Source organism: Euprymna scolopes, chromosome 20 (genome assembly GCF_053919585.1).
Source record: "Euprymna scolopes isolate OS-2025 chromosome 20, ASM5391958v1, whole genome shotgun sequence".
In the NCBI taxonomy this organism is placed as follows: domain Eukaryota; kingdom Metazoa; phylum Mollusca; class Cephalopoda; order Sepiida; family Sepiolidae; genus Euprymna; species Euprymna scolopes.
This window is the reverse complement of record NC_136501.1, coordinates 7,848,331-7,869,097: the sequence shown is the minus strand read 5'-3', so window position 1 is coordinate 7,869,097 and position 20,767 is coordinate 7,848,331. Positions and strand designations below refer to the sequence as shown.

At 32.8% G+C, this 20,767-nt stretch overlaps 1 protein-coding gene and 1 pseudogene across 35 annotated transcripts in view; both read right to left on the bottom strand.

Moving 5' to 3' along the window:
• Positions 1–20,767, bottom strand: part of LOC145241300 (neuron navigator 2-like) — a 1,908,016-nt gene that overhangs the window by 1,309,210 nt on the left and 578,039 nt on the right. The gene's annotated exons all lie outside the window — the stretch shown is intronic.
• Positions 5,854–5,970, bottom strand: LOC145241699 (5S ribosomal RNA; annotated as a pseudogene).

Here is a 20,767-nt window from a genome sequence, read left to right as displayed (position 1 = left end):
GATTTCTTTGGATTTTACTTGTACAAATGGAAATTCTTTTAACTTTCTTGAAGTTTTACATTTGGATTTTACCGTCACTGGATTTTTTATCTTCCACCAGACTATCCATTAATGTGTAATCACCTTTTTCTTTACCATATTCCCTCTGCTTAACTTATTTTGTTTTCAAGTAAGATCTTTGACTTATTTGTTGTTTCATCAAATACATCTGCATGCAAAATCCGATCCTGCATTTTGCTAATTCCTACCCTCTGATGAGAAGGAGAGTATTTCTTCGAAACTCCGCGGATTAAGGACTATCCATTTATCTAGTGTTTCCTTTTCAGATTAAATATGTTTTTAACTCATTTCAAAGTGTTTTTTAACATATTTCATTAACTGTTTGCTCATATTATAAGCTCTATTTCCTATTTGGTTTTATCGAGCTTTTATATCTGGCTGAGATAATTTTATAAATATTAATTCTTTAATATTTATAATTTACTTTAATTTTACCATCTTGGATCATTTTGGTAAATTCAATTGTAATTTTCATTTTATATATATATATATATATATATATATACACATATATTTGGTAAGGTGATTGATAATTTATAATTCAAAATTAAGATTAAAAATTAAAAATCGGTTTCATAAGAAGGAGCACAACAAAGCCAATAAATTGTACGTTCGTTTCGGAAACGATGTTTTTTTATTGTGACAGACATTGAGTCAAGGACAATAATTTTAGCATATAGTTTTTTATGAAAACGTCTCCTCATCAGCAAAACCGATTCTTGAAATCATCTTTTTTATTTGATTTTGGTTTAACAAACATCTACTGCTGGTATATATACACACACACACATATATATACACACACACACACACACACACATATATACACACACATACATATACACACACACACATATATATATATACACACACATATATATGCACACACACATATATATATATATATACACACACACACATATATATATATACACACATATATATATATACACACACATATATATATATATATATACATACATGTGCATAGGCACACACATGCATGTATATGTATTAATTAATCATTGTGATGTAGTTGTTTCTCTTTAATCATTCTAACAAAGTTGTTTCCCTTGAAATAGTTAAATTCAAACATGACAATCATTTTAATAAAACGCAAAGAATAAATTAAAGTACAATGCAATTTAAGTCGTAAATGCACGGAAAAATAAACAAATAAACTAAAATCTAATTTATAAAACTCACGATGTTAGTTTGTCTGTCTGTCCTCATGTTTTTCAAAAGTGCATTTTCTCCGAGACCCAATGTTACAAAGCGGCGTGAGGCGAGTAAAATGATTGCATTTTTTGTGAACCGTTCTTTTCTGGATTTTTAGTTTGTAAAATAGCTGCTAAAGGGTCAAAGGTGAAAAAATTGAAACTTGACAGGCATAAGTCAATTGAACGTGTTATTTGTATGCATGTACAAATATATATGTTTATACATTACAATTGGTTCATTTTTAACTATTTCTTATCCATCTGGCAATAGCTCAAATGGTAATGACTAGGCTGGAGCGCAATTTGTTTTGGTTTCGATTCTAGCTGATGGCACCCATGACATATTTTTTTTTTACTTCTGAAATCATTACTATATATTGGGTACAATCAATAGAGAATTAACTTTATAATAATAAATACAAAATCTACAGGAATTAAAATATCGTATTTAAACCTATCTTATGATGACTTTTTTAAAGGAAATTAAAATGTAGAATATTTTTTATCTTAAAGAAAGAATATGATGGAATGAGGAAAAGATTATTATGTAGTCAGAATCAAATATCGATTTTTCATCTTATAAGCAATCAATGACAAACTTTGAGAATAAGACTGGTTTTTCTCCCTCTGTTGCACACACACACACACACATATATATATATATATATATCAACGTTAGGACGATTAATTGAAATCAGAATAAGAAAAATTCTAATTTTTTGTGGTATTAAAATTAGTATTGGATTTGGAAAAATTGGCATATTTTTTCCTGATAGCAAAAAAAAATGATTCTTTTAATTTTTTTTCTTTTTGTTGCAAACTTCATTTTCCATTTCTTGGGAATTTCTTCTAATAATATAGATCAACACGACAAGTGTATTTTTATGTTTGCAAAAAAAATGTGTGCACGTATTACATAGGTTTTGCAGTAATCTGAAGAAACACAATATGGTTTCCGTTCTGCAAGATCTACCGCAGATGTGCTAACGGTTATATCTCACAGGATTAGTGAATCTCTTGACAAAGGCTTCCTTTCTAAGGCAATTGCTCTTGACATATCAAAAGCCTTCGACAAGGTATGGCATAAGGGTCTACTTCACAAGATTTCCAGCTATGGTATAACTGGAAGTGTTTTCTCAATCATTAAATCATTTCTCTCCGATAGGCTCATAAAAGTAGTGGTCGATGGACAAAAATGGCCTGCAGTATTAATGCTGGAGTCCCACAAGGGTCAATCCTGGCCCAACTCTCTTCCTGATCTACATCAATGACCTCCCTAAACACATACTTAAATCATTCGTCGACATCTATGCTGATGACACGACCATCTACGGCAACACATCAAAGCCTGTAAATGACAAAGTTCTCTCTGATTCTCTCTCTTCTGATCTCAAGCGCGTGATGGTTACCTTTAATGCATCTAAAACAAAACTCCTATCGTTACATCATCAACACTCTGATCCCCATCTGGCGTCAATTGGAATGGATGGCTCTCGTCTGGGAGAGGCCCCGTGTTTTGACAAGCTTCTGGGTTTGACCTTTACTCCTGATCTGAAATGGAACACGTACATCAAGTCTGTTGCCAAGGTCGCTGGAAAGATGGTGGGATCCTTCTACCGCTCCAGAAGATATCTCACTACTGATGCAATTCTCTATCTATATAAAAGCCAAGTACATCCAAGGATGAAATACTGCTGCCATATCTGGGCAGGAGCTGCTAAAACAGCCTATCCTGCCTTAACAGAGTACAAAATAGACTTTGTGGCTTAGTGGGGGATGCCCTTTTCTCTACCCTGCAACCTCTCTCCCACAGAAGAGACGTGGCAAGCCTATCCTTGTTTTATCGTTATTTTCATGGCAGGTGCTCGTCTGAACTCCAATCTCTGGTCCCTCCCCTCGCCAATCTTTCACGAAAAACATTCGTCTAGCTGAATCCACTGTGAAAAATTTCCCCCACTCTATATCTGTGCTTAAATCAAAACGTAGATTCCATGAACAAAGCTTCTTTCTTAGAACTGCACGCCTGTGGAACTGTTCTGTCTGCCTGCTTCCCACCTGACTACAACTTGGATGTCTTCAAGTCCAACGTTAACAAATTCCTAATGAACCACCCCCTTAAGTAAACACTTCATCAAATCTCCACACTAACGTACTGTACTTGCAATAACCCTTATCCCTGAGTGGCTTCTGGGCCTTGATAAGTGGTGACCACCGTTTAAAAAAAAAAAATTAAAAAAAAAACGGAAACAAAAAAAAAAAAACAACTTTATAATTCAGTATTTAGAGATTTTAGAAGAATCAGAATTGGTAATTTTTGTTTTTTTACAAGACAGTCACTACTTATCAAGGCATGAAAGCCACTCAAGGATAAGCGTTAATGAATGTAAGGTGGTAGTGCAGTAATCGTTAATAGTGTAGATTGGGTAGAATTTGGATTGTTTAAAGGGACAGCTCAACAACAACTTGTTTACATTAGACTTGAAGCCTACCATATTGTAATCAGTTGGGAAGCAGGCCAGTGGAACAGTGTTTCACAGGCGGGCAGTTAATGAAAGAAGCTTAGTTCATGGAATTTTCGTTTAGATTTAGGCATAGATACAGAGTGGGGGAAATTGTTGACAGTGGTTGTAATTAGTCGAGTATTTTTTTGTGAAAGTTTGGCAAAGGGCGACCATAGATCGGAGCTCCTGCCATGAAAATAATGATAGAGTAGAGACAGGCTCGCAAGGTTTCTTCTGTGGGAAAGAGAAAGGGGCATCACCTACAGGTTTTTGAAGCCGGTTGTGAACTCTACCAAGGCATTGGAATCAGTAATTTAGAAAAGATAACTTCATCAGAATAAGAAAACATATTGGAATCATCTCATCACTAATATTCTCCCTTTGTTTTAATTTTCTTATCACTTTGTTTTTGCTGGGGATGGAGCATTCTATCGGATACTAAACATTCTCCCATTAGTTTTCATTAGCCTGGTTGCTCCTATAATGACTGGAATAATGGATATCTTCTTAAGATTCCAGTGTGTGTGTGTGTGCGTGTGTGTGTGTGTGTGTGTGTGTGTGTGTGTGTGTCGAGGGGGGATAAGGGAAATATGAAATATAAATGGAAAAGGAAGACCAAAATTCTTGACGTTTTGCCCACTATTTCGTGGGCTTTTTCAAGAGTGAATACCTAAAAATGAACCTTTAATTCATATATATATATATATATATATATATATATATATATATATATATATACATGTTTTGAGTAATGAATTCCATCTGCTTCAGATTTTCAGTCTCATCTTTTCAAACCCCTCACCCTGACTTCTACAAACTTATCAGTCTGAATTTTTTCTTTTGTTGGTAGTGGTGAAGGAATGAAGGAAGAAAGAGAGAGACACCTATACACTACAAAATAGGGATTCTACATCACTCACCCACCCTTGCCTCTCCATAATCTCAGCTGTTAGACATTTAGACTTCTTGTAGCTTCTTGACATTCCCCATGCTGGTTTTTGCAAAACCCTCTCTCAATCTGTTACAGCAAACACTTACTGCAGAAGAAAAAAAAAAAAAAAAAAGAAGGGAGGCGGGTGCTCTTGGAGATAGGTTAAAGAATTCAGAAATGGTACTGGAATGACGAAGGGAGTTGAAGGATTATGTGCAGATGATGTACACCATCTATGTACCTTAAGATTGGTCCATGTCAAAAGATGAGGAGGAGGCGGATTTGAAGGAGGGGCAGAGAAAAAAAGATACCTAAAGACACAAAAGGTGAAAATAAATCATCTTCATCCTTCTCCTCATCCCCCCCCCCTTTTTTTTTTTCTAATCTTCACTCTTTCTTTCTTTGCTGACCTTCGGTGACCTTTGCTGACCTTCGGTGACCTCTCAAAACAAAACGTTTGAATAGTTTGCAGCCACAGATATTTATTTAAGAAAATCTGACCTTTTTTGTTACTTATTGTGCTAGCTAATAATATTGCACGAGGGGTCTTCCAAGAGCAATGTCTACTGTTTTTTATTCCACCCGAATGGATCAGAGTGATGATGACTGAACTTATACATTCATTACCTTAAAGTTTCATCTCTCTGTTGCAGATATTGACGGTATAAGGCTCCGAGAAGCAACCCCTATCAAAAAGCAGAGGTACATTTTTGGATTCTTGACAAAAGTGCATTGAGAATGGTGGTGACATAAAGTGTCACTCGTTTTAATAATACCATTCCCATCTCTGTAGCTATTCGACTTCTTGAGTTTAAAAAAAAAATGGGAGGCTTTACTTTTGAAACGACCCTCGCATTTTGATCAATTACTCTAAAATGTAAGTCCAGTCTAATTATATAAACCAGTGAAAATGGAATATAAATCAGTTTTCGCTTTCACTAATTCATATGCAATACTATTTTCAATTTGAAAACATTGTCTTTGACAGACTATGGATACCCACCATAAACGTGCTTACACATGAAATTTTTACGGCAGGAGGTGCGCAATCTCCAACCACACCTCTCCTGAGTCGATATTGTTATATACCAGTGGCAAGTGAAGTGTATGTTCAGGACGACTGGAAACAATAAGCGGAGAGCTCATACAGCGCCTAGAATTTCCAAATGGTCACCCATCTGGTACTAACCAGGCTCAACGTTGCTTAACTTCAGTGATCTGATGAGAACCGGTGTGTCAACGTGATTATGCCATAATATATATATATATATATATGTAGAAATACATTTTCTTATGATATATACCAATCCTTATTTAAGAAGCTCAATATATATATATATATATATATATATATATATATATATATATATCGGCATTAAATAATCCAAAAAGGGTTGATATATCACAAAGCGAAAAAACAATCAAAGGAAATTGCATTTTTTAAAACTAACTTAAAACCTCTTGTGTAAACATCAAAATTAATGATCATATTGTCTCACCATCTAACGCTTATTCTTGAGTGGCCTTCGAGCCTTGATAAGCGTTTACTCCCCCCTCCCCAAAAAGGCGCTTTTTAACGATTATTGTCAGTTTTCACAAAGCGTCGCTATGTAGTTTTAAAAGTGTGAAAAATCTTTACTGAAAAGAACCTTAAACATGACAGACTGACAGACAGACAGACAGACTGACCAACAATAAAAATCCTTCATAGATGTAAGAATAAAAATAGCTTTCTTCTTTCTCTCTTCTCTGTAAATTAATCTTGTTGGATTTTCAAAGTTAGACCAAAATAGCATCTAAGCTGAAAATGGCCGCAACTGTCTTTCTAGTCTACATTAATGATCTCCCAAATCACATACATGGCTGACAGGACGAGAGCATGCAACCTCCATGTAGTAAATAAAGGGTTCTGTTTGAAATTCCGTCTGGGTTTCCCAGTTTGACAGAAACATTCCTGAGTTCGACATGATACACCTGAAGAAGGTCGGAGATTACATCGACCGAAATGTGAAAATGACACTCAAGATGAGGATAGTAGTCCGAAGAATCTAAATAATAAAAATTACTTCAATTAATCCCAGACAACGCCGGGTGAATACAGCTAGTAATTAATAAATCTTGCTATTTTTGTATATGCACATTTTCTAAAGTGACAGATTCTTTTTTTGTTTTTTGTTCTATTTTCAGTGCCAAGAAATGTAACAAAAAAAAAAAAGAAAAAAGAAAAAGAAAAAAGAAAAAGAAAATGCCGACTGAATATTTCTCATCTCCTTAGTACTCAGGTCGTTTGTTTCAGAAAAAAGTGCTCATTAAAATACCAAAATTCATCTTTGGGAATTTCTCCAGAAATCTGGTAAACTTTCTTATTGTTCCCCAATCGGTACTCAGCATATATTTTTAGCAACATCTGTTGGATTATCCGGAAGAAGAAATCCACATGAAGTAAACTAATTGGTTTATTAATTAGTACTAATAAAAATGCTCAACTAATGCAAAGATGTTTCTTAATTTTTGAGATGAGGATTGATTATTCTTATTTGGATTCTTCGGACTACTGTTCTCATCTTGAGTGTTCCAATTAACGCTCCATTTCTCAATTTTCTAATAAGCTTTCATACCGTTATGTCTGAAGAGTGCTGCAACATTTAAGATGGCGATCAAATTAGGACTTATAATAGGATTTATAATATTTACAATGATATTTTTTTCTTTTATAATATATTCTTTTTTCAATATTTTAATGTCTATAATTGTTAATAATAAAAAAAATTATTTTTAATATGGGCGGTGACGGTGATCTAGTGGTTAACTTCACAGACTGATGACCTGAATGCCTCAAGTTCGAATCAAATTTTCATTCTCAAAAAAAAAAAATTACTTTCATTTAGGATGTTGGCGTGTTCACGTGGTCTCTTCCATAATCCTTGATGTCTTTTTAGAAAGAATTCTGACTAGAAAAATATCGGGGAAAACCAATGTTAACAAATGAATAATAAGATTCATATGATGACTATCGTATTATTCAAATCACTGCTCTACTCCCACAACGTTACGGCTGATGTAGCCGCCGACCCTCCTCATGTTCATCCTGTATGTAAAGAAAATTTCAGTTAAGAAAAATTTAAGGTGACGACCACCAAATGGATGAGGTTGCCAGTTAAGGGTTGGGACTGTTGTTATGTTTCTCCTGGAAGCTGAAAAACTTAAGTGGTGGAATTTTGTTTTCAAGCGTGTGGCGAAGCTCTCGGAAGTATGCACATAAGTCAAGATTATGATATTCCTCCGATAAATGTTAGTTAATTTAGTGGTGTTTGGTTTGAGTTGGTTTTACGGCATTTCAACATTTTTGAGTTATTTAATGCTGAATCTGGCCATTTTGGTAAAAATCTGGCCATTTTGGTAAAAATTCTCATGCTTCTAGCTGTTTATATCCTCAAACATTTATACATGTTTTTTTTTTGGTTGTTTTTGTGGAAGAAAATTGTTGATTTCGTTTTTTGGCTTTGCATAACATGATTGGGTTTTGTGAGAGGAAAAACAAAAGCAATACTATCAATGTTTGATGCATTTTAGGCCAGAAAGCCGATATCTTCACACAGCCTGATATGGTTGCACCATGAATATTAGTTGTAAGAAGATCTTCAGAGAGAATATTACAAAACCCACTTTTATTAATGAATTTCTTTTCTTTTCAATTAAGACTTGAACACAAGAGATTGGCTCATGTCGACCAAATACTTCTAGATTCTATCAGCTGCCATTCACCTTTGTCATTGTCTTCATGCACAACGAAAATCTCTTGGACAGTATCCTACACAATCTGGAATCGGTCCCTTCTTTGATTTCTTCATTCTCGATTAGATTCCGTAATGGGATTCCTAACACTGACCATTCAATAATCACCCCTTCCCCATGTCGCCCACCCCCTATCACACACTCACAGTAAATTAATCACTGGTTTTTCCTCTCTTCAATGTACAGTATCACAGGTGGAACTGTAATACTGAAGAGGCTGGCACAAGTGATCGTCTAGCCCAGATTCACTCTTATCAAACTGCTCGTCATGATTTCCGAGTACAATGAGAGAGAACTGAAATCGCAGAAACTATAAGGGCCGTAAGGGGAAACGCAGATCCAATTAACGCTCCACTCAATTCTCTAATAGGCTTAAAGCTTTCATACCGTTATGTGTGAATAGTGCTGTAACATTTAAGATGGCGATCAAATTCAATCTGGGTTAAATGTTAAATTTTGCATGAAGCTTGAATAAATCCCTTACTGTTCTACTTCCTTATGAGGACGAGGATGGGTCAGGGTGTATGCTGCTGTCTCTTTCTTTTCTTGTGGGCCAGGGTTAAAGCGGTTACTGGATACTTTTCTCTTGGGTGGCCAGATATTCTCATTAAGGATATTGTGACAACAATTTTCACTTAAAATTAAACTATAGATATATGGAGGTTACCATAAATTTTAACGACGTTTGAAAAAGGGTCACCATTTCGGTCGGTCCCATTTTTGGGGCACCTCCGACATTAGAGAGAGAACAAGAGTGCTGAAAATGAACGGTTGTGGAAAAGAAAACATCGGTTATAATTAAGTGCGAGGAGACTTTAGGATTGATGATGTTTTATAAAGGTTTCCAAGATATAGGAGTACAAAGAGGATGGTACATTTCTTTGATAAAAGTCTTTACCCAGGGAAACTGGTCCGTCACGTGTTGGTGCTTCTATCGTTTCCGCATGTCTGAGACGGATATATTCTTTGTATCTCCCTCCAAAGCAATCCTCTATTCCGATTGGCTGAAACCTCTGGTGACGTTGAGAGAAGAAAGGAAGGGAAAAAATAGAAAAGTAAGGAGAAAGAGAGAAATAAGGGAAGCATACCGTAGCAGCATCATAGTAGTAGTTCACTACAGATATTCACTCTCTCTCCACTAAAAGTTTCTTCTGTCTTGAGACAAGGCACGAAGAGTATAAAGCCCCCATATCTAGCAAAATGTTATCGTTTCAATTTAGCGGCTGCTTTACATGCTAGCATGTGTTGAGTGTTTTTTTGTACTAACTTACTTCCGGTCAAGTCTTTTTAACTCTCTCTCTCTCTCTCTCTCTCTCTCTCTCAAGTTCATCTTTATCATTTCCTCGCATATTTTGCTTGAGCTTTTCTTGATTTTTTTTCTTGATTTGTGCTAGAAATAAGTATGTTCCTTCGATATAATATTGCAAAGTAAAATAAAATTAAAGTAAAACAATAATAATTTAAAAAAATAAATATGACTTTGTGCATGTCTTATTTCTTATGATTAATGAGACTTTTTTTCTTATTAATTAAGAATAAAAAGCTATCCTTGCACACGTATTATTTTTTATGAATAATTAAGCAGGCTTTTTTTTTTTAGTCAAGAAAACTCTTTCAACAGGAAAGGTAGCATTTTAATGACGTCGCTTTTATCAACGTTTCAAAAAAGAAGAAACTATTTTCAGAAGTCAACTATTCTTCAAAAGAACTGAAGAAAAACAGGTAATTTAATTGTTTTTTTTTGCTTGTCTAGCCGCACTGATGAACTGTGAAACAGCGAAACAGTACTGTATGTGGATGACTATAATGCTCTCTGTCTTAGGTTGAGCATTTGGGAAATGATATACAAATTACTATTAACGTATGAAGCGATGCTCTTTGTGTAAACAAATTGAGCTTAATGATTTAGTCAATGCCAAAACATTGATAATTCACTTCCTTAGCGCAACGGTTAGAAGCTCCGACTGTCGTTTGGGCGATCGGGTTTCAATCCTGGCTTGAGGTAGTTGCTTGTTTAGCCGCACTGATAAGCTGCGAAACAGTACTGTATGTGAATGACTATATATATATATCAGGAGGTATATTTGGTTAAAAAACAAACAGGTAAAAGAAGTGCTCAATACGTTAGTAGTGCTAAATATATTTTATTTCATAATTAATAATAATAATAATAATAATAATAATAATAATAATAGCTATCTTTTATTCCATTAGTAATAATTATAAAATTATATATATTTAACTTACTCAGATTTCCTTAAATAAAATCACCCAACCTATGTTAATTAAAACCCTAATTGTTCTGAAAATAAATTCTTAAAAACTCTGAATCTTTACATCCTCCCCCCTTAAACCTAAAATTCCATAACTACCCAATAAATATATTACAGCTTCCCGTTTATTTGACAACCTTTACTTTTATAATTATAAATCTATAATTATTATACCTTTCATTTATATAAAAGATCTTATATTAATTTTATTGGACGCATGTATTTACCTTTTTAACTGGACGTATCTTTGCTGTATCTGCCCCTACCACAGAAACTCTAACCGAATTATGACTTTGTTGACACACGCAAATTACTGTTGCTTTCTCTTGACAAGTTTTAGACATACTTTTCTTCGTTATTTATCCCCTTCTGTCTCTCTTTCTAACTTCGTCATATTTTCCCTTTCTTTTTTATTTTTACGATTTTATTTTATTTTATATTTTATATTATATGCTATTTATTTATTATTTATTTTATTTTATTTTATATTTTATGCTATTAATCTTTTTTATCCCTTTTAATAATCTCCTCTCTTTATTTTAATTCATTTTAATTTCTTTCCTTCTATTCTTAATTTTTAATTCCAATTCTAATTATAAATATAATATATCTTACTCCCCCACCCACCCCTTTTCTTTTTCTTTTCTCTCACTCCTCTCTCTGTCTATCCTGCACTTCAACTCTTGGTTTTTTGATACTCATACGTAATTTAAAAGAATCTTTTACTTCTAATTTATTTTGGCTTAGATCGTCTGACGAGATCGGCAGGATAATTTATTGTTCATTCTATTGAAACAACTTGTAATGATTTAAGTAAAAATTTCCGACGTTGAAATAATATATATATATATGTGTGTGTGTGTGTGTGTGTGTGTGTGTGTGTGTAATTACTGGAATTAATGCGCAATAATTTGTCTTTATTTGGTAGTTCTTTTTCTTACAAAAGCTGTTCAAAAAGTAAGTGTTAAGTTAATTGTTATTTTAAAATGTAAGTTGGAATCAATTTCTATCGTTTGAATTATAATTTTCTTAAAATTTCTTAAAAATTGTCCAATAGTTATTCATTGAATTTTCTTCATAATAAAAAAAAAGTATATAGTTTCCATTTTTCAATTAATTTTTCATTAAATTTTCTTCGTAATAAAAAGAAATATATTTTCCAATATAAAAATTGGGCAGCATTTGCGCAAAAACTAAAATCACGAAACTTTCGTTTGGTACCTTCCAACATTTTACGTAAACTGTCGGAAAATTTCAATGGTTGCACGGTCCTTATTCTGGATGAATTTAGAAAAATATGTCTGCTTTTTTTTCTTCTAATTGTATGGTTATCTTTGAAAAATGTTCTCTAAATAATAACGGAATGTTAAATGCACACAAATAATCCTGTTATACTTTTATGGGTAGTATTCTGGTTAAATGCAAAATAATTGAAATTAAAAACTTTCAGCTGGAAGATAATTCCAGACGAACACAAATAGATTCCATAAAAATGGTTTAGTTAAAATTAATATTCTATTATGAATAAATAAATAAATAAAACAAGAAAGAAAAAAAGTAAAAATAAAAATCGCTTCATTTTTTTTTCCATGACAAAAGAATCCATATTAGATTAAAAAAAAAAAAAAAAAAAAAAAACACATATTCGTAAAGTATTCGATCAATCTTTTACAAATATGGATCGCCACTCATCCCAAATCTCACTACCGCTCTGTTTAATTTTCTTTCTCAAAGAACACACATCCTATCAACTTGTATGGTTTCGGTTCTTAAGCAAAGCCTCCAAGACAAATATTTGTTTTTCAGCACACGGTTAAAATTTGGTTCTACCGACAATAGAACTTCCCAGTTCCAAATTATATATGCGTTCACGAGACTCAAGGACTCTATAAATTGGAAACAGATCGCCAGTGCATAAGAGCTTGCAGGCATTGCGAAGAGATTGAAGAAGGATTCGGTTCTCTACCTGCAGAGTGATTGACACGATGTGGGCAATGGGAAATGAGACTTCTTCAAGTGGACAACCGCGGACGAGGAACGTTTATCCATGCCGGAAGATAAATGAAGACACTTGAAGACTAGGTCATTCGAAGAAGACTCCCAGGCAAAAATGGATCGGGTTCTAATTATGAAAGAGAAATAGATGCAGAGAAGTAGAGAGGAAGAGTTGGAGAACACTGAGGCATCATGGGAAGAGATTAGAGTATGGACAAGACATTCCTTCAAGGTGGGTCATCGGTTAGTTACATGGTTGGCAGGCTAAGTACAATATGAAACAACAATTCAATCAACATTACAAATTGTGAAATTATATATATATATATATATATATATATATATATATATATATATATATATATACTAGTAAATATACTCGGCGTTTCCCGGTATGAAACCTAACGTTAAATTCCTGAAAAAAAAAAAATTAAGTAAAAAGAAAACGGAAAGAAACTGAAACATGTGCATGCGAGTATTGTTTTTTCTAAACTGTTCACTTCTTGCAAGTAAAAAGAAAAAAATACTCGGGCTGAGATGGAAACCAAACCATAAAGACAGTGAGTCAAGTACGATAAACATTAGGCCAGCTTGCCACGATCTTTTAAAAATGTTTACAAACCTACTTATTCTTTACATAAGGAAGCTGTCATGTGAACGATTCACACATACTCATTCATGAAACAGTTGGCAAGAGGTAAAAATCTGACAACCCCCACGTATCATTTTTTTCAATTTTGACCCCTGAGCAGCTTTTTTTTGGAGGAGATGAAAACCGAGTAAAAAGTTTTACACATGTCTGCATACACTATATACCAATTTCAATTTCAAATGTAGATAAAAAATCCGTTGAGTATATAGGTTGATATTTGTCCACACACACGCATATATATATATATATATATATATATATATATATATATATATATATATATATATATATATATATATATATATATATATAAATATATATTTATTTACCAGTGGTGAAAAAACCGGACTAGAGTGCTCAATGTGTAGTCAGAGCAGTATATAGGAAATTTATTACTATGAGTCCAGAATGAGTTTACAAATTGTTTCAGCTAGAGGAAAATCTTCAAAGAGAGGAAAAATCCAACTAGCATCATCAGAATTCATAGATATATATATATATAGATAGTCCATCTATGAATTCTGATGATGCTAGTTGGATTTTTCCTCTCTTTGAGGATTTTCCTCTAGCTGAAACAATTTGTAAACTCATTCTGGACTCATAGTAATAAATTTCCTATATATAAATATATATATATATATATATATAGTAATTTATAAAATATATATGGCGATTAAGCTTAATCGCCATATATATTTTATAAATTACTAACTAGCTCTACCTACGTATTGAGCACTTTTGAAGTAAATACTTAAAGTTTACGCATAAATCTATACTTTCGCATATTAAATTTATGTGAATAAAGAAGTAGTTATATATATATATATATATATATATATATATATATATATATATATATATATATATATATATATATATATAATGGTATGGTTGTGTAATCAAGGAACATTTTCATACAGGGTGGGCCAAAATAAGGGTCCTATTTTTAAAAATTCATAAATTCATGTAAGTTTTAAGAAGTGTTTTTCAGCCAAAATTTGTTTTGTTTATTTCAAAAAAATCTCGGAAGGGTCAGTCTACACACACATAAAGTTTGGTGAGTTTAACTTTTATTTTGTGGAAGTTATTCAAATTTAAAGATAGGACCCTTATTTTGGCCCACCCTGTATTATTAACCTAATAGATTTTTGAAATTTTAATTCCATGTATATATATAACGTAAGGGAGATAAATCGTTGAAGCTTAAAATATGACTTATCCCCCTTTCATTATTTGAGATCCAACTAAGCATTTTTAAATCTCTTTTTGTTGTCTTTAATTTAAAAATGTTCAATCAATGAATTCCAGGCAATATGCATAGGAAGTTATAAAAATATAGCAATTATGCTAAACAGAATTTTCTGCATTTCATCCTTAGACCGATTCGTCAGGTTATTGCATGGATTTGATGTTACCACGTGTTTTTATAAATTCGTGTGCTAGTTAGCCAATCAGATTCTTTGTTATTTTTGCACTCATTTTTCCACAGCCAATGGTCATGCGTTTATCAGGCAGAAGTTCACTTGATTTGTAATTCACATGCTTCTCTGTTTATTTTTTGGAGAAAATAGGCTATCTTTTCTTTGCGTGGTAGAAAGCGACCTACTTGTCAGCTAGATGTGTTTAGATATGCTTGCTTCTGCTTACTACCTAGCTCTATTAACGCATTGGGCACTGTTGAAATAAACATTGGAAATAGATAACATTTTATGTAGATAAAACGTTTATATACATACATATACACACAGTTACGCAAATCGACCATCAATTCATAATGTTTATTTTATATATATATATATACATATATATATAAACTACTTCATTTACTCACATAAAATTAATATACGAAAGTATAAATTTATGCGTAAACTTTAAGTATTTACTTCAAAAGTGCTCAATACGTAGGTAGAGCTAGTTAGTAAGTTATAAAATATATATATGGCGATTAAGCTACACTGAATATTTTGCGTTTCATCCACTCTAGGACTTTTCAGGCTTACGTGGAATATTCAGTGTAGCTTTATCGCCATATATATATTATAACTTACTATATATATATATATATATATATATATATATATATATATATATATATATATATATATAATAAACATTACAAATTGATGGTCGATTTGCGTAACTGTGTGTATATGTATGTATATAAACGTTTTATCTACATAAAATGTTATCTATTTCCAATGTTTATTTCAACAGTGCCCAATATATATATATATATATATATATATATATATATATATATATAGAGAGAGAGAGAGAGAGAGAGAGAGAGAGAGAAAATAAAAAGGAACAAACCGTATTATGTGTTCATCAACGTTTCGTCTTTATTTCGAGACTTCCTCTAGATGAAATAAAGACGAAACGTTGATGAACACATAATACAGTTTATTCCTTTTTATTTTCTCTATTTTGTCGGAATACTATTTCCATTACTTTCATCATATATATATATATATATATATATATATATATATATATATATATATATTATATATATATTATATATATATATAACTACTTCATTTATTCACATAAATTTAATATACGAAAGTATAGATTTATGCGTAAACTTTAAGTATTTACTTCAAAAGTGCTCAATACGTAGGTAGAGCTAGTTAGTAATTTATAAAATATATATGGCGATTAAGCTACACTGAATGTTCTGCGTTTCATCCAACTATAGGATTCGTCAGGGTTATGCGCGAATTCTGTCGTTGCTTCTTGTTTTTATATATGTTGAGGATTTCTAGTTGGCCAATCAGCTTTCTAGTATCCACCGCGCCCCTTCCTATCAGCCAATGGGCATGCATTTTATCAAACAAAGGATCTGTTTTAGAACTAGGTTAGTGGTTTTAGGTGGCCGTTCTCCTTTTTTTTTGCGAAAGAAAACCCGAATAACAAGAAATATTGCATAGGCATGACTTCCTTATATTTCAAAACCCGATACTATAACCACAAAAGCACATTCAAAAACAAAAAACACCGTATAAAAACAACACTAGCGAATAAATACTGGGAACTCAAAGAAAGCGGACATTCGCTGGTAGTCGAATGGAAAATAATGAGACAAGCTACCACATGCAGACATTAAGACGACCCATGTAAATTATGCTTCCATGAAAAATTTTCTATCCTGTACTTTAAAGAACCTCAAAATCTATTAAACTGTAGGCGGGAAATAGCAAACAACTGTGTTCACAAAATAAAACTTACTCTAGGATAGCGATACAAAATAGCTTTAAAACTAACAATAACAATAGAAAACAAATAAATAAATAAATTAAATAAACATGAATATACATAAACGATCACACACATTATATATATATATATTATATATATATATATGTATATATATTATATGTATATATGTATATATATGTGCATTATTGTGTACACATAGGTATATTTATATGTATAAAAAAAAAAAAGGAGAACGGCCACCTAAAAACCACTAACCTAGTTCTAAAACGGATCCTTTGTTTGATAAAATGCATGCCCATTGGCTGATAGGAAGGGGCGCGGTGGATACTAGAAAGCTGATTGGCCAACTAGAAATCCTCAACATATATAAAAACAAGAAGCAACGACAGAATTCGCGCATAAGCCTGACGAATCCTATAGTTGGATGAAACGCAGAATATTCAGTGTAGCTTAATCGCCATATATATTTTATAAATTACTATATATATATATTATAAATTGATGGTCGATTTGCGTAACTAAGTTATTGATCGTAGCCGGAAGACTAGAGTTTTTGTTAGATCACCGACCTTAAGCCTACCCAGTACCAGATGGATGTCCACTTGCAAATATCAGGTGTTGTATGTGAGAGGACAGTCGCCCTACCCCCTCTTTCCATAAAAATCAACCGCAAAAACTAATGTCATCACCTTCCTTGTTTACCATACACATGCAACTGTGAATAGCTTGTGAAGTTAATATTTCTTAGAAGCTTCCGCCTTTGAAGAAAGCCGGGTAAACCTAACCAGGTTAAGTGCTGCATCTGGGAAAAGGCAGAGTATATTGTTATATATAATGCTACCCTCCACCCTCAACCTGACGACACCTGGTCCTCCTTCTTGCTATAATATAAAAAAAATAAATAAAAGACTCCCTCCTTCCTCCATCTATAAATGGGTCGATTAGTTTGTTCATAATGTTTCATCCAAACATATCCAGCTGGGAATGATTTCACTATCTTGTCATTTGCCGATGCTTTGCTTATGGAGATAATCATAAATTCTTATGGAAGATAAAGATAAAAAATCCTATTCTTTGAATTGCAATGCAAATTAGACACATATGTCTGAGAGATATTTTATAGATGTCTAGCAAATGTGGTTAAAATATACCCAAAATGGTGACTAAAGGCTAATAATAATAATAATAATAATAATAATAATAATAATAATAATAATAATAATAATTTCCATTCTAGATGATCTGGAGAAACAGTCGAGCTTCTTATGAGTTAAATACAATATCACCGTACTCCGAAAATCAGTTCTGCTTGGCACAGCAAACATCCAATGTTAAATGATTTCCATCGAATTGACTCTTTGAAGATGTTCACTAGCTCGAGTGAAAAATTAACAACATTGTGAGGTTAAAGAAGAAGAAGAAGAAGAAGAAGAAGAAGAAAGAAAGAAAGAAAGAAAGATACCATAAAAAAATTCAATAGTGAAAGTTTGGTATTTGGAGTGACAATGTGTTGAAAACTGAATTCTTTAAAAAAGAATATTTAATTAGAATATTATTTTAGAAGTGTTTAAACAGGCTTGCTATAGTCATCATCTGATTCGTCAATCTGTGAGGATTCAATTGAAAATAGCATTTTTGTTGTGGTGTCATCCTTTTTTTTAAATACATAATGGACTCTTCCGATAAGCATATAATACTTTGACTGTAATCCACTCAAAAGTTGAGTAGTGGAAGCTATAGTTGGTACACATTGGGGACCCTGCCTCAGTAACGATTAAGTTAGCTAGTATGAATTTTGACAAGATTTGAAGAGAGAGAGAGAGAGAGAGAGAGAGAGAGAGAGAGAGAGAGAGAGAGAGAGAGTCACTTTGATCCGGGCAAGGAGTCCGATCAGATAGATAGATAGATAGATAGAAGCACTTCTACATTTCTGCAAATTTATATCTGCTATTAATCAGGAACTAATGATTCGTTAAATTGAATATGTAAAGATTAACTTGCACCATTTCAATTACAGATGCAGAGTTTGAGGTCATATGTCAACGTATCATAATAAACTAATTACCTCCCCTTCCTACTACCTGCAACTCGATTGTTTTTGTCACACTTCCAGAAAGAAATCTTTTCTTTGATTGTTCCAAAATGAATGATTCTTCTTTCGACTAAACCAATTATGGCAGTTTGTTATTGTCTGCACATTTGATTAAATAATTTGAAGAATTTGACTTTCTCTCTTATCGGTTTTGTATAAAGAGTTTTGTTTTTTTTAAGACTGTCTTTTTCAAAAAATACTTAATTATAATTCTATTTTTTAATGCGCTCTTCATAATTAAATGTTAGCACCCATATCTCTTCTAAAGAAATTCTGTCCATACATGGGGAATGAAACGAAACCACAAATACGCATCACGGGAAATAATTTTTTCCTGCTCTTTGTTCTTAGTGCCCAATTCAGAATTAAAGCGTGACAATTACGCTTCTAAAAAAAAAAAATTCTATTGTTTTATATTTTTATTTACCTTCTATTCGGAAGGTTAGATACAAGGTCAAGTGTTGATTTGATAAAAGTGTTTCTGTGGAATAAAGTGGATTTGAACTTAGCACACCTAGGTTTTCATTCCATATCGTTTATCATTTAGCCACCATCACCTCCATTATAACTAGGGCTATGACAACAGCATATTCTTTTCATTGTTTTGACTCTCGAGTATGTATCTGACACAGACACAATTAATCAACCGAAAACCACATCACTCTATATAAAAGCATACAAGATATCAATGGATGTATACCTGAGAGTTAAAACAACGAAAAGAATATGCTGTTGTCATAGCTCTAGTCATAACTAGGGCTATGACAACAGAATATTCTTTTCATTGTTCTGACTCTCAAGTATATATCCAACACAGACACAGTTAATCAACGAGAACCACATCACTCTATATAAAAGCATATAAGATATCAACGGATACACACTCGAGAGTCAAAACAATGAAAAGAATATGCTGTTGTCCTAGCCCTAATTATGACATACGTTTCCAAAGGTGCTCACAACTACCATAACTTATGATATTTTGAAGTTCACTTTCTCTTAGGTTAGTTTTCCTAATTAAGGCTTGAGGGTCTTGTTCGCCATACAATTTAAACCATACTTGAAGCATAGTGACACCACATTAGTCTTGTCAGCTCTCAACAAACCGAGACTAGTTCTCACTTCAAACTGCACATATCATATAAGATGAAAGCTGAGAATATCAACAGAAGAGTGTTTTATGATACTGAGTATATCTATTGGACAAACAAAACAAAACAACAATCTTTAGGACAATAACGAGAAAGTAACCTCGTAATTCTTGCTTTCCTTATTTTGTTATTTAGTCTTCACATTCCATGAGCGATGTTTATCACAAAAGAAATAGAATTACACTTTTCTGAATTGAAATCTATCCTAAACGTAGATTCCATGAACAAAGCTTCTTTCTTAGAACGCCTGTGGAACTCTTCTTTTTCCCTGTTTTCCAGTTAACTAGTTAACTACAGTAAATATGGTCGTTACAAGTCCAATGTAAACAAGTTCTTGATGAGCTGTCCCTTTAAGTAATCCAATTTACCAAATGTCCACTACTAACGATTACTATTATATTGTCCAATTGACTACTGTACACTCATTAACTCTTATCCTCAAATGGCCTCCAGGCATTGATAAATGATGACTCCTTTGTAAAAAAAAAAACAAAAAAGAAATCTATCCATATTACACATATTGTTGGCTAGTTTGTTTTTTTTACCTTAAAGTGCTATCTTTTTAGCTCCTTATATCAAATGGCTTGGTGTCTTGTCTGTAGCGATTTCCATAAAACATGAACAACAATCGACATGAGCCAGATATGTCGAGAATGTATGGTGGAAGGAAGCATAGATGAGGTTAACCACTGCGAATATGGCATAATAGCATATTAATCAAGTGCATTGGTCAGATGCTGCCTCGTAACCTTGTTTCTTGGAGAGATGGGGAGTAGTTTTTTTTATGTCTATATTTAGTAAATCAGATGATAAAGAAAGCTCAACACGCGAGATAGAGCAATATCAACATTTCCTCTGATGAGATGAGCCATTCA